Raw genomic sequence first — 23397 nt, forward strand, 5'->3', positions numbered from 1 at the left:
TTTTATAAATGCACATAAACAGGATTTCTGCCACTTACCCTGCATAACCTACTCAATTATCATACGCTCATGTGTCCCAACTCCTGCCACCAAGTGGCAGTTACATACAATGCTGTGTGGTTGGAAAGTTTTCTTTTAATGAGCATTTTCATAACCATTTCAAAACACACATTTACAATTTCATCAGCACTGTTAATGTTTTTTGTGAAAGAAAAGAAAACCACATTTAAAACATTTCCACAGCATATTTAAATGCCAGATCCTGTGTGAAAGTTAAATAGATTACCAGGACATGTATACTTGCCTATATCACCCATTATAATGTACAGCCTGTTATTTCTTCTTTCATTCTGTCACTTTTAACACCACTTCTCACACTAACAAAGTTACACTAAAACTCCCACAATGCAAACTCAAAACGAAAACTGCATGTCTGTTACTAAAGCATGACATATACATGGAAAGAAAAATGGCAAAATGCAATGCTTTTAAAACTATTTATTGCAACACCATTTCAAGTAAAACAAACAAATGCATGTATACATTTACAACAGCGCCCTCTGTGAATTTTCTAAAAATAAATGAAAGAAAATGGTACCAATTTCTCCAGCATATTGCAGTAACACTCAGTGTATTCAATGTCATTAACGTTTCGTACACATGCATACTTGCTAACATTCTCCTTTCTAATCTGCACAGGCTTATGTTATGTTTTTTCTCTGTAGTCTGGGACTTGCAGTGCACATTTTCTAGTGCAAATAGTGCAACCACATCTTCCACAATACAAACAAAAGAAGAATCATCATTCAATAAGCAAGTACACATTACATTACATCCCATTCTCAAGTATGCATGTACTGACAAAATAACAAACCTTCACTCAAATGCCACTTAAAAGTGTTCTACAAATATTTTCAATATCCATTTATTTTTTTAGAAAAAAGTTACGCACAGTGCTGCTGTAAATCCACAATACCACATTTTACATTTCAAATCCAGCCTCCCAAAAATGACAGCTTTTTAAACACTCAGCGTTTATGGCCACGTGGGGCATCATTATCATGGAACCACCGGCCCCATTAGCAATGCTGCAGGTGATCCAGTGTCCCCAGTCCCATACAATGCTGTGCAACTGCACAGAAATAGGGACTAACATTTTCCAGCACCTGACTTTCCAGGCCAACCGGACTTGTAATGTCCTGCTGCCACTGGAAAGCTAGCTGCCAAACAATTATAAGGAATCTCATGGCAACCAGTCTAAAGCAACGGCAGGGTTGCCACCATACTCATAATCACATCCAATGTAACTAACTCTTCTTCCCAAGAACTCCTCCGACATTGCAAAATAATGTATTCTTGTACTGAAATTACTTTGCCATTACCATACATACCACACATTTTCTTCTTTACCAATTTCAGTGAAGAACAAACTCCCGGAAGACAACTGCCCTCCTAAAAGACAACAACCTGAATAAAACTACGCTTCACATCCTACAAAATAAGTGTATTAGTGTAGTAGTATTCGTTGTGTTACTCATACGGTACAGTGTAGCTTCATACTAGCCTCACAATTCCTTTCAAACCAATAACATTTACTTCACTCTCATTTATTGCACCTCAGAAGGTACACTCTTTGTATTCTCATCTGAACACCATTATTATAACACCCACAATTATTGTGAAAACATTGTAATGTCCTTACTTATTCATGCACACTAGCACTCTCTTATGCACTAACCCAAGCCCTTCACACATCTACAAACACAGCTACTCTTACAACCATCCCAACTAGAACTAGCAGCCCATTACACAGTCACACAACCCTCAATGTATGTCTGCCCTCATATTCACACACTCATTCAAAATGCACCCAAATATATTCCACAGCTTTCAAACCCAAAATTTCCTTTTTTCTCCAACAGACAGAACAGAATGCCTACTAAAAAGCAACTCCGTAGAAAACAAAGAAAATATAGAGCAGATATATAGCAAATGTTCAAACAAAACTGCTAATACAGTCAGTACACAAAAATGAACCAGCTAGCACTAAAAAAACTAGGGCCCCTCTTCCAAAAAGTAAAAATAAAAACAAATGGATAAAGAATGATAAAACTGCTAATAACGCTACCACTATATCTGCCAATGTTAATGTAGCCAAAGTTAAACACTCCCCAAAGAATATTTTACAAAAATGTTTCCACCATAGAGTACTTCAAAACCTTATGAAAACAGCAGAAAAGTAACGCTCGACCCGTAAAAATTACTGCAGAAGACTATATTTAACCAGAAATATTATTAATTTTAACCATAAAGAAAGCAATAACAAAATTAATCATTACACTACAAAAGGTAGTTCTAAACATGTGAAATGTCAACATAGATATGATATGATATGATATGACATTTATAACCAGCCTATACACAAGTGTTTCAAGGCGCAGAGGAAAGGGAGGGGGAACAAAGGGAGGACTAAGACAACAATCCTACTGTAAAAACAAGGAAATATCGAGGCTGAGTACCACAAAAGGAAATACACCAATCACAGGCTAGAAAGAGTCACAGATCTTTATTCTGTAGAGTTACAAAGAAACACAGATAGCTATCTGGCTCTCAACACCTCACAATGAGTACCAGCCTGTCAAAGAGAGGAGAGGATGCTGGACATCTAAACATTCATGCTTTTATACAATTTTCAGAAATTGTCCAGCCCCTCTATATGTTAATAATCTGCGGTGTAGAGTTTGTGCCTAGTTCACATACAGCTTATACAATAATATGCAGAAGGATTACATGAGTTTGCATTTCCATCAATGTTACAATGGTGTTGTATATTCTTGGATCCGCGGTAAGCCTTAGTCAATATCCCTTCACAATGTAGTTCTGCCTGTGTCCACGCTTGAGATTTACTCTGCAATGTCCCAACGTTTACACAGGAATGACTCTTATCTGCGCAGACAATGTTAGGACAACAGTTCATGTATACTACAAGGTCTCATTACCTAGCCTAAACAGTCAGCCCTTGCACAGTCTAACCATTAACAGAACTCAAAGGTCGGGAGGCTTGCTTGCAAGTTGAAAACACAGTCCACCATTTTAGAACAGAGAATGTGCAAACAGAAATCAAAATGGAAAATGGCAGATGATTCTAAAATGGCAGCAAAGTTGATCCAAAATCGGAACTTTGCAGTGTGGTTTTCCCCATAGAGCGACTAAGCTTAGGCCAATATAAACCTAAAGGAGGCACTATATGATTTCCCGTTTAACACTACTAGGCCAGGTGACATTTAGATTGTGCAAGTGCAGGGTAGGGGGGCAAGGGAAAAGTCTGAGGGGAAATCGGAGTGGGCAATGCAGAACATAGGATAACAGTAAAATAAATAAAAACCAATGCAATACAATAAATAGGAAGTGCAGCCAAGTGGTGGCAAGTGCAGGGGTAAGTGCAGACACCAGTTGTCAGGTTCTAGTAGGGGGCTCTAGGGATACAGAGAACAGCCCCAGAGAGAGAAGGAGTTGCCAGGGGGGCAGTCCAGGTGTGCAACTGGCAGAGGAGGACCTGGGACCGAGAAAAAAGGGTAGCCAAGTGACCAGTGCAAATTCAGTTCCAGCCAGGAGCTCAGCAGGGGAGAGGAGGAGAGAAAGCAGAAGCAAAGAGGAAGGTCTTGAGGTGCTTCCAGAACCATAGATGTTTCTCCTCAAGGTTCAGTGAGGCAGGGAGGCTATTCCAGGGGGAGGCCCCAGCCGAAGAAAGAGATCTACCACCAACGTGTTGCTTGGAGAAGCGACTGACCCTGAGGCGGATTAGCGAAGGGCTCGAGAAGGAAGACATTTAGGAAGATAGAGTTGAGGTATTGAGGCCCCAGGCCCCAGGAGGCCTTGTGGACAATGCAGAGGGTTTTGAACTTAATCCTCGCAGCCACTGGGAGCCAGTGCAGAGCTTTCAGTCCTGGAGAGATACGATGCCTGGTCTTGAGGCCAAGGACAAGTCTTGCAGTCCTGTTTTGAATGAGTTGCAGAGGGCGGAGTGTAGATGCAGGCAGATTTAGAAAGAGTCTGTGCAGTAGTCCAGCCTCTGGAAACAGTGAACTTCTGGGGGAGGGAAAGGAAAGGAAGCATACCTCTGAGGAGGTGCACCTGGTAGTGTGACTTCTTAGAGATTTCAGAGATGTGAGAAGAGAAGGAGAATATGGAGTTGAAGATGACCCCAAGGTTTTTAGCCTCACATGTGGGAGCAGGGAGAGGGCCAAGAGAGGCCGGTCAGAGAATGACAGGAAAGGAGGGAGCAGGTGTGCTGAGGAGCAGAATCTCAGACTTACGGCCATTAAGGCAGAGGTCATTGGTGGCACACCACTCCTAGATAGCAGACAGACAGTCAGAGATGAGATAAGGAGAAGAGGTGGCTGAAGGGAGCCTGAAAATGAGGTGAGTGTCATCCGCATATCACTGAAAGTTGGGGCAGAGAGCTGCAATGCGGTGGGCAAGAAGTGCCAGGTATTGGTTGAACAGCCAGGGAGAGAGGTTAGATCCCTGGGGAACACCAAAGGTAGAGATAGAGATAGAGGAGAGGAAGGACCCAAGTTGGACCTGGGAGGGTCGATCGAAGAGGAAAGAGGTCAGCCAAGCCAGGGCCTGAACCGTTATACCCAGGTTAACATGGAGAAAGTTAAGCAGGATGGCATGGTTGAGAGTGTCAGAGGCAGAAGAGAGATCAAGTAAGGAGGTGTTGGATTTGAGGTTGGAGAGCAGGTCTTTATAGATATTCAGGTGAGCAGTTTCTATGCTTCTGACAGCTCCGAAGCCAGACTGATGATCATGGAAACAACAAACAGATTCAGTATGGAGATTAAGCTGGTAGATGGCCTGCTTTTCCAGGAGTTTGACCAGGAAAGGAGTGATGGAAATTGGGTGGTAGTTAGCTGGGCAGGATGGGTCGGCAGAGGGTTTCTTAAGAAGAGGGTGCATGAGGGAGTGCTTCAGGGGGGAAGAGAAAACTCTGGTGGTAAAGGAGCGGTTGCAGAAGTCAGCCAAAGTGACAGTCATGGTGTCGATGTGGTCCTTGATGGTTTTAGAGAAACAGGGAAGAACCTGTTTTGATGCGACTTTCATAGATCAGACTTCTATAGGAACTTCATCAGGGGAGACCAGGGGAAAGGCAGAGAAGGGGGAGTAGGAGTGGCCAGAGGAAGTGAGGGGAGTAGAGGGGGGAATACCTTAGCAAATTTCTGAGCAGGTGAATGGATTCACCCAAGCACCACAGAACCATATTTCAATGAAGGGGTTTATAAACAATAACAGAAAAACCCAATTGCAATACATAGTAGTGGCCAAGGCTATGGCCGCTAATGAACAAGAAACCCTTATTGAAAAAACATCCCCAACAAACTTACAATCAACTCTTTCTTCCACCGAACCAATCCGTCCAGTCAACAAATGGCCATGCACCGCAATGTGTAACATACAGAAACAATCCTTCACATCTTACAACAATTCCTCAGTCACTATGTGAAAGTAAAAGACAAAATTAGAATATAAACTTTACAAACCATGGGCTCCTACCAAGTGTGTAATTACACTGAACTGTGAGGACATTCATTACCCTGCATTTCGGGGCCTGCTTGCAAAAGCACCTTCCACCATATCAAAATGTTAGCAACACACCATTCCACTATTCAGATTCTTCTCTGGAGACTATACTATGTAAAAGGTCCTACTTTACGACTGCACATTTTCATAACATTCTCCTACATGGCATGGACAAAGATCTCCTTCAGCAAATACACCCCATCCAAAGTAAATATTTTGGAAGTGAAGATCACTTAGACAATTCAGTAACTTTAGAGAACATTAGCGAAAACCTTACAAATGGCAATCTTCTAATAAATAGGTACAAAAAAGAAATAGCAATACCAAACCAGGTATGTGTCTGTTGTCACAGAACCTTTTAGAAAAATAGCACAACTGTAGATATGACTTACAAAATAGAAGACAATGAGGAATCCCATTGGTTCCAGTTAGCTCTATATCTCATAACAGAAAACAAATACAAAATAAATGACCACTCAATACTTTGCACACACTTCAATACAAAGCTATGCCTTCACAGACTATCACTAATAACTTGGAAATAATCCCATTTCCCATTTCCCACCCAAACCTCTCCAGCAGCATAATTGTATGAGAGCATTATAATCCAAAACGTATGTATAAGCTATAATATGCTTTCAACCCAAAACAGCCAAATTGTCTCTTTCTGAATTACTTAAAGGCATTTGTGTCAACATAGTTTATCTGCCATTAGATCTTAACAAAAATGTAGAAACTCTAGGAGTGCAATGGCCAACAGATCAAGCTTTGATTATCCTAGTTAATGGTGTACCAACGAACAACAACACGATTTGGCAGCAACAAGTAGACTTAAACCAAGTTAGAAAATCCCTACAATATCTAAAACAAAACAATGACTACTACAAAGACATGAACATTGAACAGACCTTAAGGGAAATCACCCAAATAATCCAGGATTGCTCACCAACTCCAATGTGAACTTGTAGATCCTATTATGGCATCCAATATATTAGATACATCTACAATTCACCTACTACACTCCAAAGACACCATAGATGATGCATTGGAAACACATCAAATGTCTCAAGCCAAAAGATCTCCAATCAGCATATGGGAGAAAAGTATAGAATCACAATCCTTTCCTCTACTTTTTGTTACAGGAAAAGGGGTACGATATGATGACAGGCACACAAATAACATGATCAGAATACCAGTCTTTATAAGTATTCTGAAGACCCCAGATTCAGACAAAAGGTTGAATACATATTCCACCTCCTGTTCGAAAGTGAAATAGCAACTCTATGTTACGGAGTTGCACACACATTGAAAACGGGCTCCAATGTTTTAAACATGTCTGCTACCCAACTACTTCAAAAGATAAAAGAAAAAGATGAGGTTTTGCAGTCAAGTATCACAAATCTCTTAGCAAACATGCATGGTACAAAAGAATACTGGTTCTGACGTCACACGGATGTACAGCGTATGCTAAAGAACCTTGGCCCACCCACATGATTTCTTACGTTAAGTTGTGCAGAATATGCATGGGATGACTTGCACAACTTCCTATGCATAGCAAACCAAAACAAAGAAGGGGGTAGACATAATAACACCAGGAGAACTCTCCTCTTTTGACTCTGTAAATGTATCAAGATACTTTCACCACCCCGTTATTGCCACGCTGCACTTCATCTTTAATAAAAATATTCCTCCCCTCTGAGAAGTCGAACACTTCTTTTGGAGAAAAGAATATCAATCCAGAGGAGCACCACACATCAACATGCTTTTGTAGATAAAATATGCTCCTACATTTTACAGATACATGACAGTGATGCCACTGTTTTGCAGTTTATTCACAAATACATAAACTGTAACATCACTTCAGAACCACACATAGCGAGCTACGCACACAAACTGTATGCTTCCAAAAGCATAAGTGTGGCAAATGCTGCTGATGCAGATATAAAAACAAAGGTAAATACTACATCAAATGCCGCTTTAGTTTCCCTATAGCAGTTTCAGCAAAAGGACAAATAAACAGCTTCATGTCTTCTGTTAGACACTGTGTTAAGGACAAATTCCCTAAAAACACATACTGCATTAAAAGAATCAAAGCTTCAAAGCACATCAATGATTACACTGCAATAATTTCCCTCCTGTGGAATGCAAACATAGAGATACAATATATTGCAGACAATTCCACTGCTGTTTCAAGATATGTCACAGCCTACCTAACCAAAGCTGTGAAAACAGTTAAAAGACCTTTGGGATGACATATCATCTTACAAAACACTGTCACAATAAATGTTCATCTTTGCCATAAAAATGCTCTCCATAGAGAATGTGGATGCTACGAAGCTGCAGACCATTTAACAGGCACAGCCTTATATGGTAAATCTGAATACATACTCTAGGTAAAGCTTGTTCCAGCTGCATCCAGAAAAAGTGTGCTGAAATTGTACAAAGACATAGAACAATAGCCAAAAATGATCCCAACAGCCAGGACATTTTGAAAAACAATTAGACACATACTACCCAAAAATAAGTACTGCTTTGGAAAACATGTGCCTGTACCACAAAGCCCAACATTTCTCCTGCAAGAATAATGTTAAACAAGGTGAAAAATGTGGAAAATACATGGTCACAGTTTGTGAAGGGAGTTTCGTCAAACTTACCAAACCCAGCCTAATTAATCATATGAAGTTATCATTTAAAACTCCTCAACATAGTCAACTTTACTACATGGCCATACTGCAACTTTTTAAACCATGCAGAAAATAAGAAAATATATGAGGCACCCATGACACATTTGAAGCTGCATTCAATTCAACTGAAAGTAGTATAATAAATGTCATTTTCAAGCAATACAAAAACATGTTTGACAATGAACGCCACCAAGAGGAAAAGGTTCAAGCACAACTAAATGAAGACAATGTTTGGATGATCCAGCGTCACCAAAGTGGCACAAAGAAGAGCCACATTCAGCCACTTCATTCCACGTACTCCATAACAGTGGACATACACATGATGGAATCCAAGATGTGCAGCCACTCCACAGCGTTCTGCATGCACATCCAACCAATGAATCCAGGAGTCACCCAAAATCCATACACTCTGCCTCCTGAATGACACAGCCATAACCATAGTCATCGGCACTCCTCTCTGCAAACACACCTTCAGCCATAGTCTCTCCTTACACACCACACCCAGGTTTGTCAATTTAAGTTGTGCAGAGTATGCATGGGAACACTTGCACACTTTCCTATGCATAGCAAACAAAAACAAAACAGGAATAGACATGAAAATACCAGGAGAACTCTGCTTCCTTGATCCTGTAAATGTATCAAGGTTGCTGTATTGCCATGCTGCACTTCATTTGTAATAAAACACTTTCTCCCCTCGAAGAAGTGAAACACTTCTTTTGGAGAAAAGAATATCAAACCAGAGGAGCACCACACATCCACATGCTTTTGTGGATTAAAAAAGCTCCCAAATTTGGTCAAAACAGTGTTGCAACTTCAGTTCTTCAGTTCATTCACAAATATGTCACTTGCAAAACCCCTTCCGAAAGTACACATAGCAACCTACATGCACAAATCTTGCAGTTTCAAAGACACAAGTGTGGCAAGTATTGTCGGCACAAATATTTAAAAAAAAGGCAAATACTGCACCAAATGCTGCTTTGGTTTCCCTAAACCAGTTTCAGAAACAGGGCAAGTAAACAGCTTCATGTCTTCAGTTAGACACAGTGTGAAAGCCAACTCTCCTAAGAACACATACAAAGTACATCAATGATTACAATGCAATCATTGCCCTCCTATGCAATGCAAATGTAGATGTGCAGTACATTGGAGACAATTTCACTGCAATTGCACAATATGGCACAGCCTACTTAACCAAAACAGAGAGAACAGAGCTCTAAGACTTCTGGGATGACATATAATCTGACAAAATACTTTCACATAAATTGCACCGCTTTGGCATAAAAATGCTCTCCCATAGAGAATGTGGCTGCTACGAAGCCGCAGACCGCTTAACCGGCACTGCCTTATATGGGAAATCTGAAAACATAGTGTGGCTAAGCCTTGGTCCTGCTGCATCCAGTAAAAGAGTTCTGAAATCTTACAAAGACATAGAAACAATAGCCAGAATGTATCCCAACAACCAGGACATTTTGAAAAGAACTTATTGGACACATACTACCCAAACAGTTGTACTGCTTTAGAAACCATGTGCCTATACTACATAGCCAAAAAACTCTCATGCAAAAATAAGATTAAACCAGATGAGAAACAAAGGTAAATACAGAGTCGAAAGTTGTGAAGGCAGCCTGGTGAAACTTAACAAATGCAGCCTGATTAATCATATGAAGCTGTCATTAAAAACACTTCAACATATAGAACTGTACTACATGGCCCTACTGCAACATTTTAAACCATGGAGAAAAGAAGACAATTAATTAGACACCCATGCCTCCTATGAAGATGCTTTCAATGCAAGGGAAAGTGCCATAACAGATATCAACTTTACACAGTACAAAACAATATTGGACATTGAACGCCAACAAGAAGAATAACTTCAAACACAACTAAATGTAGACACTCCTGAGAGGAGTGAAACTTCTCTGACAGGAAGCCAAGAATCACTTGGACAGCCAATCATAGCAAATGAAGCAGAATTAGCCATGACAGAAAACATCATTAACTTCCTCCAACAATTAACAAAAAACAAGCTTTCAGCTGTTGTAACTGCCCCCACAGGTTTAGCTGCCAACAACATACGTGGTGGCACTTTACACCAATTGATGCTCCTTCCAGTAGAACATCAAAACAAAATAGACTACAACAAACTTTCAACAGAAGTTGCTATGGAGCTATGCAGAGTTTTTAAAACAAATGAAAGTGAGCATGGTCTTCAACCTAATGTTAGCTTTGATTCACCTCAGATTGCAAGAGGTCCTCAAAAAGACTTTGAAGAACTCTTTGGAGGAAAACATGATATTGTTTTCAGAGAGCTCCTTCAATTAACACCAGTCAAAAGTGAACCTATCTTTGAAACCTTAGGACATAAACTATGCTGTAAAACTCTTGGAAGCATAGGGAATGTAAATCTCTGGCACCATTCCAATACAGAGAAATAACTGCAAACATGCATCAGTCTGCAGACCTCACCTATGCCAACATTTAAAAAAACATTCAGATTGGTGTACTATCTAAGGAAGCTCAGTCTACCCTCAATACCAGATGCATCCATGAGCTATACGGCCATAACACATGTGCTATTAATGTCATGGAACAATTAGCAAATTAGCACACACAAATGTCAACTGTATGTCCTCAATGCCAACTCTAGCAAACTGTGCAGAATTCAATGAAAAAAGAAATCCAACCACTAGTTCAAATTTACTCCACAGACAAACTGGACGTACACGGTATGACAATACCTAGGTGTCAACAAGCCATAGTATGATTAAATACCTTAGAAAACTCTATCCCTAACACTGCCGGTTTGGAGAAAATGTTAACATTGTATTTAAACTGTAGAGTAATGCTAAAGCGTAACCTTGACGTAGAGCAAGGTTTAGTTAATGGAGCACTTGGTACAGTTGTTGGCTTCCAAACATACCCATGTGACAACAGCATTCAGTTTGTCAACATCCACTTTGACAAACGTTCAGAAGTTAGAAGGATAGGATGCTCAACAGCCCGATTCCTTCTTTTCAACGACAAGTATGTACACTGAGAACAGTTTTCTCTGTCGCTAGCATTTGCAGTGACTATTCATAAATCGCAAGGTCTAACCTTAAATCAAGCATTAATTGATATTGGCAGCACAGTCTCTAAAGAAGGCATGAGTTTTGTCGCACTGTCACGCCTACGTACACTTGAAGGACTATTTCTAGTCAAAAACACAAACTTTGTAAAAGAAAACAAATGCAATCAGAATTTATAAATCTTCCCCCAACAGTACCACCAGCAAAATTGAAAACAGCTCATACTCCATCATCTACCAAAAACACTGAAAAATGGACTGGAAAGGACAATACATACCCAATTGCACACACAAAGAGAACCGCCTCTTCGAACAAACCATGTGCACTTCCATCAAAGTACTCAGACACAGAACTGTCTGGTGCATTACATTTTTCCAATACAACTGGTGTAAATTGCTATACAAATGTAGCAATCAATCTTCTATTCCAATTGCCAGCAATAATTGAAAAGATTTATTTAAACGGCTCAGACCAATTGTGTTTACAAATGCTACTCCTTCAGAGAAATGCAACAAACAATCCTGTAAACACTTTCAGTGTCTCAGGAATAAGGCAGGAATTGGACTACTGTCCTGGAATGGTGAGATTCACTTTAAATACACAGGAAGAGCCACAGGAATTCCTAATGTACTTACTACAAGTACTGGAAAGCAAAAACATACCCATAGATGAAATCTTCCCGATTTCCTACATGTGGCAACATACCTACACACTCTGAAACCATGTCATTCAGGAACAAGTCCCTAACACACGCTTTGTCTATGTATCTATACCTAACTGTGATTCCATCCATTTCAGCAACTCGTACACAATGCAAACCATAGCATATTGTGTACTACTTGCAATTCTGATAATTGTTCCACCTTACATATACAATCACATAGAAAATACATAATATTAATGCTTTTAACATACAATGCGGATGGAACCAAAAACAACTGCAATCTTACTACCACAAGTATCACTTGTCAAGAACATCCCTCACAACAGTAGCCATAATCTACCACAGAGGTCACACAACCAGTGCAGGCCACTATACTGCATACATTTGAAATTAATGTGCATGGTTTCAATGCAATGATACTTCCATTACTCTAAAGCAGAGATTACCAGCAAATCTTGCAAATGTCTACTTAATATTCTTGAAACCAAAATGTATGCACTGATCTACAAAATTAGAATAACCTACTCCCCAACACCCATAAATCAATACATAATTGCACACACAAAACATTACCTTCTACTCCGTGGAACTGGAACCACTTAGCGTAAAGCAGCTATTCAACAAATACATCAGTGTGCCTGCTGTACAATATTTTCTCCAATGGCCCAATGATTACAGTCACAAAAACAATAAGTGTACAAAAAGCACACTAACATTGTTTCCTACATGGCACTTAAACTATACTCAGTAACCTCTGAAACCACCAGCTACTGAAATAAGGCAACAACTGTCTAACAATTCCCATACCAATGCAAGAAATATGCAAATGTTATTACGTAAACCCAAAGTGGTGCACCAGCACTTCAGAATATTGAAAGATGTCAATGTACCAACAAGAATGCACAAGTTTCTAAACATAACCAGTAAACAAGAGAAATTGTAAACAGTTAGAATACACCAACTGCTATCTAACTGCATCCATAATACTTCAATATTATTTGCAGCATTCAAACTGCCAAACTCAACCTTCAGCAACCACAGTGCTACAAACATATCCTCAAAAACGTCCCTCCTATCAACAGTTAAAATACACCAACAGGCATCTAACTGCCCTCACAATTCACAGTGTAATGGCAGAATACTTACAAAACATCAGCAACAACCAAACGGACAAAGACATACTGCTAAAAAAAGGAAACAGGTAAACAGTTAGAATACGCCAACTGGTATATAACGGCAACCATACTACCAGCACGTACACAACACAAATCATGCACCATTTCAATTCCTCCTACTGCAACAGTGCACCTTAAACAATGCTGTACCTAGTGCAAACATTACTGAAACAGTCTGTGCAACATAACAACAAATAGATGTTGAAGGTTTTTTTTTTTATCCAGCTTGGATTTCTTTTTCCCACAGATTCAATGATTATGCAAAGAAACAAAGGAACTGCACACATTGCACAGTCCACTTGTTTAAAGCATAGTACTTACGAAGTACTAATTATGTTGTGTCCACAAAGTATAGAAATGTCTGCAATGCAATGAACTACAAATAACAAAGTACTTGCTCTAACATGTTATGTTTTCTTTTACCACAGAGAATGAAACAACAATTACCTTTACATTTCACATCCCATACACAGAAACTGCGTAGGCCATGAATAATAGAAACAGTGAATAACATTATTGGTGTCATACTTCTTTATAATCTCCAAATTGTAATCTATGCACATATTTCTGCAATCCACATGCCAATACCACAATGTTGAATGCACAGCTATATTATACTGTGCCTTTGTACCCATGGCCTACACTCTTGACTGCATACCCTATAGTCTATGGCCTCCAGCCATGCACTCAATACTCTACAGCCTGGCCACAACCACCACAGAATACTACAACCATGCATGCACACATCTACCCACTTACCAGAAACTTAACACAGCCACCTACCCATAAGCCACTTCAGTTGACTTAGTATTGCAGTACTTCCACTCAATGGACAAACTCTTTGCTGAATGGCCTTTTCACCCAAGCATCTAATAACTGGCCACAATCAATACATTATAGTAAAGTAACCTACCGAATAATCTACAATGTCACCACAGCCCAAACACAAAATGCATCCATGTCTCATACATAACGGTCCTATGCTCTGTAAGATATGGCTCCTCGCATGACACTGGCATCATTTAGGCCATTACTTAATCTTCCTTCTTATGTACACCGTTTGAGTGGAATGGGAAGAGCACACAACAGAGTGGACCACATGGTGCAGAACTCAGCAAGCATATTTGAAAGTCTCGTACTTATTGAAATGTTAAACGTCTGCTTTACTCTTTTATTATGTAATGGAAACACAATTTGAAAACCAGACCCCGCTTACAATCTTTTGAAGTTGTATAAAGTAATTCCCTTTGTTTCATGGATGAGGGCTCCAAATATGTCTGTGCCCAAAGACTCTAAAGTGCTTAATATGGCCCTGCCAGCCACGCATGCTGAGCCGTCGCACACACAGTCTCCAAACATACACCGTTGATTTGTAAGACACTGCACATATAAATATGACATACGGGACATAATTCTACAATTGTATTTCATACCCTCTTTCCATTCATTGCATGTATAAGGTGCCATCATCTCTCCATGTTGCTAATACTAACTTCTACGTAACCACACTACTTACATTGCGAAATGCAGAATAAAATCCTAACACTTTCCCGCCTGAATGCTTTTTTACCCGCATTCTGACTGGAAATTGAAACCTATCATGCCTCTCTTTCAACAAGACAAATGCTTATTGTAAAATAGCCTTGACCGCTACGCATGAAGCGCTCCAAGGGCAGACATTGTACGAAATGAAAAAAAAACAAAGATAACTTACACTAAAGTCACAGCGCACATTTTCCGCTAACATAGTCTGAAGCTGTCACATACAGTGTACAGAGGGATTTCCCGATGACACAGTGTAACCATGGAATTTGCAGCAATTATGTAAGTAGAAGTGTACATAACATTTTTTATAGGGATGAGTACGATACAGTGCTTATGCATAATTATTAACGTACAGTGCTGTAAACTTTGTCCATGAGCACTGTACTGGATTTTCTAACAGTAGCCTTGCACACTTCATTACAGTGCCATCTCTCCGGGATTCATCCTAAATGACTGCTATGAATATGTTTTGTTTTGTTCATATCATTTTCCAGCCCATTCAAACCTATAACTAGAGCAAAACACTGACATTGAACTCAACTCCTGCTCTCCAATAGTACACCGTGTGTTCTATCATGCGCTTAAAGATTGGCTGTATTGTCCTTATAATTAGCTTTCAAACACTTAAGAGTTATACGCTATCTTACTGTATTAAAATAAATAATGGCCAGAGGTGGATGTAACACTCGCCCGGCAGACAAACTGCGCCAGTTGATATTTTACTGTTGGATGTTTTGCCAAAACAGCTCCAGCACTGTCCTGCAATCGCAGTGGTCCGCCAGGAGAATTTCTTTTTGTAGAGGGTTTTTTCAGCACACACAGAGGGAACGTGCTGTGGGTCTTATGACAGTCGCTGGCACTGAAATCATTAGTGAAAAACAAAAACATGAAATGAGGGGGTGTTCGTAGCGTTTGAAAGACTACTCATGTGTGTAGCCGTGTAAGGAGAGGGGCACCTACAAAACAGACAGCAAGCCTCTGGGTGAACACCTGACACAAGTCAATAACATGCATTAGCTCCATGGACACAACCAACTCCACTCTTCATCTATACATGCTCCACAAAATAAGCACCATCCAATTTAGTTATAGAAACAAAAGTCTTTTGTAGTACTGCTTAGTCTCTAAATTTAGGTATTCAGCTTTTCAAATGAAGATGAAGTCCCTGCAATATCAGAAGCTACCCACCACAGTTCAAAATGAAGGTAGCTGGGCACAAAAGAGAATTCCCATTATTGCCCTTGCTTTACCTTTTTTTTGATACTTTCATTAACACGTGCGTTGTTGCAGTTTGCTTGGATATTCATATAAGGGCCCCACATAAAAGGTTTGTGGAAGCCACTGTGCATTATACTCCCTCAACCGTTCTACTCTCTCCTATAAGGGGGTCTTACGCAGACCATGTAAATAGCCGCCTGGGTTCTATATGCCCATCCTGAAAGGTGTTCTATGTGCCCAGTCTAGCTTTGATGCCCGGTTGCCAACCTGGACAGCACTGTGTTCCCGGCCTCGTTTGGGCTCAACCCGCAGTACCTTCTGCCTGGGCTCTGGATGCGCACTTGTGTTCTTTATACCCAACCTAGCCACTGTTATGTAGGTCCTTTGTGACCTGGATTATATGTGTTTGCCCAGCCTGGACTGGGATCAGTCTCGTTTAGCTTCTGTGAGCACATTTTATTTCATAGCAAATGTTCCACACTGAATTGCTTTTATCGGCTTGTTGGTACATCAACCATGATCAGATTGCATGATTTGCCCAGGATTACACACTTTGTTTAAGTAGCAAAACCAGGATTTTGTCCCAGGTGGACAAGTAAGAACTTGACCACATATCTATCTAGCAAATCACATAATACAAGAATATGACAGTATATCCATTGTTATATACATTGGTATAGAAACAGGTCAAGCAAAACAATGTGATTATACATTTATTTTGGCCATCCTGGATACCGGTTTTCCTTTGTAAAGCAAAAGAATTTTGTAGTGTAGTATATGAATGGACCCTCTATTATTAATATGTAAAAACAGTACAGTGTGCGCACACTCCTTTAATTGCATCTCTAATGTTGAATGATATTTCACGTGTGTGAGGTAAAGACAATGTAATAAAGGAAACTTTACATAAAAAAGCTTTTGTCTGGAAAGGTCACCTTTGAGCATGTGGCTGCAATTACCACCGCCCACCCTAAGCTGCACCTCCATGACCCGCCCACCTAGGGCTCTTTGTCACATGCTTCACACTGTACCCGTTGCCTTTATTCTGCCACTGGTAATGGCTACTTAAATGTATTGTTATTCCTCTTCATTCACAGATACCTTCTACCTTACTGCCCGTATCACCCCTTCCAAATGCCAACAGACAGATTCTGGAACAAGCATTGCAAGATTACCATAAGCTGTATGTTTTCGCTCATCGTTATCTGGGATGATCGCAATGGCCCTATATGTCCATTTGTGTTTCCGGCAATAAGGAGCGACATGCAAGCATTCATGATGTACGAAACCACAGAAACAAGAACTTTCACCTTTCCAAATCCCAAAAAAACTTATGTTGCTAATTTACCATATGACAAAAGAAGGCCACAAAAGCACAGATAGCATTTTGTGCTCAAAGTTACCCACAAAATGTAAAGATCAGTCGTTTCATGCAGCTTACACTTTCTTGTGAACATTATTTTTAAAATAAAGCCATTGCAATATTATACACTGTTGTTGATTAATTATTGAAATAATCACTGAACAACTACTATGTATGACAAGACAGAGAATGTACGCTCTGTGTGAACATGTCTGTTTTATGTTGTGCTTATCTTCCTGTTTCGCGGACCTTGGTCAAGACATGGCACATTGGGCTATGCTGGCCACGAACGTAATCAAAATAGCAGGAGCAAATCGTTTGAACAACTAATGTCAGCTTTGGGGGCAAATGTTTTATATATTGCTGTGCTTCACTTAAACTTGGCGCAATCGATGCATGCATAACATGAGCACAAGAAGGCCGCGAGTAAGAGTATGACCATTTTGCGGAACTTACCTGCATTGATATTTTTGTCCAGCGATTTGCATGCACACTCTGTGGGCCACTAAAGATCCTGAATTTGCCTTGACCCCCTGCCTGATTAAAGTCTTCTGTGCCCTGAGCTCACACTTCTGTGTGGTAATTGAAGCTCAGGGCAGAAAGGCACAAGTGCATCTCTCCCAGGATGTGCAGAATTTTAAGATGTTGCTCTGTGTAAACAGAGCATTACAATGACAGCAGTTAGACATCAATAGGAGCTAGGGGGGATAATAGCAGAGACTTTTGTCTCTTAACATAAGTGAACTCGGAGTGATTACAAGTGGCAGTGCAGCATGCTGTTTTTGAAATAACCCTATAATTTTGAAAGTCAAGTAAAAATGTTTTGTCTCACAGTAGTGTCCCTAGTACTACTGATACCTTCCATGCAGGATGGTGCAGAAAAAAATAAAGTCATACTTATGTTGCTCAACATATGGGCAACATGAGCAACCGGTGGCCCCATGGCTTCTGGCCATGTACCCAATAGTCTAGTCCCTGGCCACAACCACTGCAACATAATGCAGCCATGCATGCAAACATCTGCCCATTTACCACAACCCACAAACATAACACAGCCACCGGCAGCCCTAACCACTTCCGTTCACATACTAGTATACTACTTCCAACCAAATCAAGAAATGGCCTCTGGCCATGCACCAAAGGTGCTAGGGGCTTGCCACACACACCACAGCATAATACACTCTATACAAACATCCTCATATCATCTGCATGCACTCCCCTTCCCCAATTAAGCCTGCCTGTAGTCACCAGAGAAGCTACTCACCTGAAGAGCTACCCGCAAACTGCCGTAGTATTCTCGGACACCGCACGCACACCACCGTCTTCTTCCACCTAAACAAATACATCATATTAACCATTTTTCACTCCCCCACCCATGCCGCAAAGCATATTTTCGAGCCCCTTTCGCTGCACACTATCCTTGGATACAACATGGTGAGCGTTACTGAAAATTATGAACCACATTACGCTTTCCTCCAGCCAACCACCAGGCATGTTGTATGTCTACGGACATCACACTATACTCCGGGCCAATCGCAGTTATGAAAGGGCAGCAAACTCGGAAATGGGGCCGCAGAGCTGAGATAGATTTCACTTATTTTTTGGGATCTACATTTTACCTGTTTTAAAAAAAAACAACTGGATGGATTGTCACCAAATTTACAAAAGCATGCTTTCGGGACCAAGCCGCTGCTCCTGCCTCAAATTTGGTGAAAATCCATCTAGCGGTTTGGACTCTAGGCATGCGCAAAGTTTTTCTCCATGCAGTCTATGGAAAAAAACGTTTTTTTGGGACCCCCTATAACGTTGCATGAAACCTCACCAAACATGCCAAAATAATTCAGAGCGGACCATATACATTTTTTGCAAAGTGTTTTGAGGATTTGTCCAGGGGGAGCGAAGCTATAAGCTGCCAAAAAAGTGGTCTTATATATATAGGAATACCACTTTTTGGGCAGCTTAAAACTTCACTCCCCCCTGGATGAATCGTCATCAAACTTTGCAAAAAAAGTATATGGCCGGCTCTGAAATTTGTTCACCAAGTTGGGTGAGGTTTCGTGCAGGAAGGGCAAAGTTATAGGGGGGTCCCAAACATCTTTTTTTCCATAAACTGAATGGGGAAAAAACTTTGTGCACGGCTACAGGCCGAACGACTGGATGATTTTCATCAAATTTGCGGCAGGAGTGGGGGCTTGGGTTAGAAAGCGCGCTTTTTTGTGTTTGGTGGAAATCCAACCAGTACTTTTGATGCAAAGAACTGAAATGCACGCCCCAAAAAATTAGTGATATCTGGGTTCACTCAGATGACCCATTTCCTGACTCCGCGGACAGAAGTGTTATTGGCTTGTGGTACAGCTTGCTGTCGGAGAACTTTGGACTGGACCGGTGGTTCGTTGGAGGGAAGAGTGCTGTGCGTCAACATTTTTGGGGAAACACCGCCATGGTGTATCGGAGGACAGTGCGGCGGGGGAATCATCTGGAAAATGTACCATACAACATGTGTTGCGGCAAGAAGGGAGGGAACCGGTCGGGGAGTGAGAATTGGTTCATGTGACATATATACATAGGTGGAAGAATACGGAGGAGTGCCTGCAGTATTCATGCATATTGCGCCAATTCGTGGGTACCTAGACAGGCGAGTACTTTGTGTGGTGATTGGAGGCAGCTGTCTTAATGGTCTGATAGGTTGTGCCACAACCTGCTTGCGGTGACCTCTTTTTGTAGTGAGTGCTGGCAGGTGAATTTCAGAAGGGGAGTGAATTGCACATGACATAGGTTGGGTCAGAGTACGGGTGGCTGTGCTCTGCGGATGGAATGCCGTAGTTGGGCACATGATGCCATGCATGGGTGAATGAAGTAGCAGTGGGTCTGTGAAAGTATTAGACTATTGGGTGCATGGCCAAAGGCAGTAGGCCATAGGGCATGCGCTTAAGAGCATAGGGCTTCAGCATACCCACTTCAGTAACGCATGTCTGACTATGCATCCGGTATTGGGTGGTGCTTGCTTAGTGTGGTGTGTGCAGATTGGTTGGAGTAGGGCCAGTGTTGAGAACAGAATGTGAGTAGTTTGGCAGTGACACAATACTTTGTGAATGGAAGTGGGTACGCCCATTGTATGTGAATGAAAGTGCACAGGGGTGCAAGAGAGAGTGTTTTATTTACACATTATGGTGACTGTTGCAATTTGTTGCTGCATAGCCCCATGGCAGTGCGCAGGTTGGGTAGGAGGGCTCAGTGTTGTGGTGTGTATGTGGATTGTCGTAGTTGGTGATATGGTGACATGCATGGTGTCATTACGTTGCAGTGGGTTTGTTCAAGGCCTAGACTATTGGATGCATGGCAAAAAGGCCATAGCCACTAAAGAGCCTAGGATTCAAGGGCACCCACGGCAGTAATGCACTTTTGACTTTGCATCAGTTAGAGGGTGGTGACCTGCAAGGAATGGTTGTGGAGCACATTTCATATGCCACAGAGCAGCAGAAGTGAGCTGCCATGCATGTATGTTTGATTTCGCAGGTGAGGTCACTGTTACAACATGGTAAAGTTTTTGATGTGTGGTTGGAGATGGTGCAGTGAAAAGTCATGTAGTATGGGCACAGGGTGCACTGTTTACATACTGTCAGTATGGATGAGGGTATGGTTGAAGTGCAGCTTGTATGTGCTTGGTTATTATGCCGTGTGCATATTTGTTGAAGTAGGCCCTATGTTGTGAAAATGTTGTGGTTAGGTTGGCAGTGACACAATACTTTGCAAATGGGTGTGGGTAGCAGTCGTGGAGGTGGTGGTATTTTTGTGGATTCTGCTGATTGTGACCTGTTTTTTGTGAATGGGTGTTTATGGTGTGGGGGAGTTCGGGTGAAGTGCTGCTATCTCCGTATATTACGTTTGTGCATAATGTTAACTGCCCGCATTGGTGCATGCATGGATCCATAGTGTTGTGCTCGGTGTGGGCAATGGTGGACTGTTGTGTGCATGGCCAAAGGTGGGCTGGGTGTGCCTCAGGATCTTTGTGAATGCTGAAATAGTACATCCTTTAGCAGAAGTTTCTGGTGGAGGGGCTTTGTAAGCAAAGGGACCGTGCACTGAGAGTGTTTAACAGTAAATATGGAGTAGTGTACAGAAAGGATAGTGTGCAATGCAGAAGTTCAGTATGAGATTGGTGCATGCATGTTTGAAAATTTCACAGCAGCCAATGAGGGAGTGTTGGAAAAATGGCAGTGCAACGGGAAAAAGTATTGTGTCACAGTAGCTGGGAAAGAGCACGTGCCACATCCTGCACTTCGGAGCATGGAGCCTTACAAATTGAACTGTGGGGTTTTCTCCAATGAGGTGTCGAGGGTGTGGTTCACAGGAAGGGGTGTTTACATATTTACCCAAACTTCGATGCAGTGAGGTTGGCAGAGATGGACAGACGATGGGTGCGGATAGTGTGTGATACCTTTGTGCACCATCTGCACAGGTATGCCGTGGAAAGAGGCTTTGATATTGACTTTCAGTTGGAAGGAGTTCAGGCTTTTTGGGGCACAGTGTATGAGTCCAGTCTGGTGCATGGATTTCATTTGCACATGTGTGGCCTCTGTCAGTACTGTTGATGTGGTGGTTGTGCATTTTGTAGCACTTCATTTGGGGTACATGTCGTGCTCACGTTTGCTCGCGCACCTAAGAACTTGATGACAGCAGTGATGCAGATGTTTCCCACTGCCAAGGTGATTTTCTCATCGATAACACCAAGAGGAGCATGGGACCATGCAGGTGTAATTTGTCCACAACCAGAGGTCGGAGATGTTGGATCAACAGAAGCATGTGTGACTTTATGTGGAGTGCTGGGATGTTCTGCACCGACTATGAAAGCTTTAATAACCAGTACGATATCCAGTGGTTCCAAAGAAATTGTATTTATTTTAACTCCATTGGTAATGTTGTTTTGTTTGCCACTCTGCACGAAGCATTGCAGAGAATCCTATTGAAATGTAAGAGAAGTGTTCATCTTCAGTCGAGAGAAATCTCAGGAGGAGAAGCAAACAGACAGTCAGCAAAAGAAAGAACAAACAAATGTATGCACGCACGTACATATCAAAAACACAACACCCCCCCAAAAAATATGTGTTTTTAGAGACAGTACTAAAGACACAAGCCTCTACACTGTTTTACATTCCCCTCACCCTTCCTAGCACAGAAACACTGCAGATTTTGCGGTACTTTGAGGATTAGACGTGCCACATCCGGCTCTTTTCAGGATGGCAGCTATGGCATTGGCACTGTGGAGGCTAAGCCATTGTGCAATGTGGTTGCTGGTTATGGTGTGTACACAGACATTCTGCCAGAAGGTCTGTTTGTACAAGTGTTCAAAGTAAGGGGCAGGCATCCTGTTTGTATGCAGGCACTCTACGTACTTGCTTAACATTGCTAACATACATGCCATGCTGCTTTTGTGGGATCAATTTTCCGACATTTGTAGTAAATGCATTACAGTGGAAATACCATTTTGTAAAGTCTACAAGGTACGTGGCAGGCATCCTGTTGCTATGAATGCAGTGTGTGTATCATATGATATGACGTGGTATGGTATTCTGTGGCATTTGTACGGCGCCTACAAACAAGTGTGTGAAGGTGTGACGAGGAACGGGAGGTGGAACAGAGGCCACACAGAGACATTGATCCCACTAGGCCAGGTGACACTGAGAGTAAGCATGTAATTGGGAAGGGGAGGGCAAAGTTGAGTACATGGGAACAACAAAAAATAGCAATACGTGCAACTACGGCAAGTGGAAAGATAATTGTAGACATCAAGTGGTGGCTGGACTGTTAAGGTTGCAGAAAACAGTCCACAAGTGTGGGGGTTGGCAGAAAGCCAGTGCAGGGGTGGAACTGTCGGGAGGGAGGTAGCCTGGGTCACAGATTACAGGGTGGGTAGCAAACCAGTGCACAATCAATTTTAGGTAGGAAGTGAGCAGGGGAGAGGAGTGGAAAAAGAAGCACATGTAAACGTTTTGAGGTGCTTCCAGACCCTAAGATGGTTCCCCTCAAGTTCCAGGGAGGCAGAGAGCCTGTTCCAGAGGGATGCTCCAGCAGAAGAAAGACATCTACCACCAACTGG

At 41.5% G+C, this 23397-nt stretch overlaps 1 long non-coding RNA gene across 1 annotated transcript in view; it reads left to right on the forward strand.

Moving 5' to 3' along the window:
* LOC138467147 (uncharacterized) overlaps positions 1-17410 on the forward strand; it is a 325193-nt gene extending 307783 nt beyond the window's left edge. The window contains exon 3 of the long non-coding RNA XR_011268074.1: positions 17035-17410. This is a non-coding gene — a long non-coding RNA (uncharacterized lncRNA). The remainder of the gene's footprint in view (positions 1-17034) is intronic.
* The last annotated feature ends 5987 nt before the right edge of the window (positions 17411-23397 follow it).

The sequence above is a fragment of the Ambystoma mexicanum genome, chromosome 4q (genome assembly GCF_040938575.1).
Source record: "Ambystoma mexicanum isolate Mex_15411 chromosome 4q, UKY_AmexF1_1, whole genome shotgun sequence".
Lineage (NCBI taxonomy): Eukaryota > Metazoa > Chordata > Amphibia > Caudata > Ambystomatidae > Ambystoma > Ambystoma mexicanum.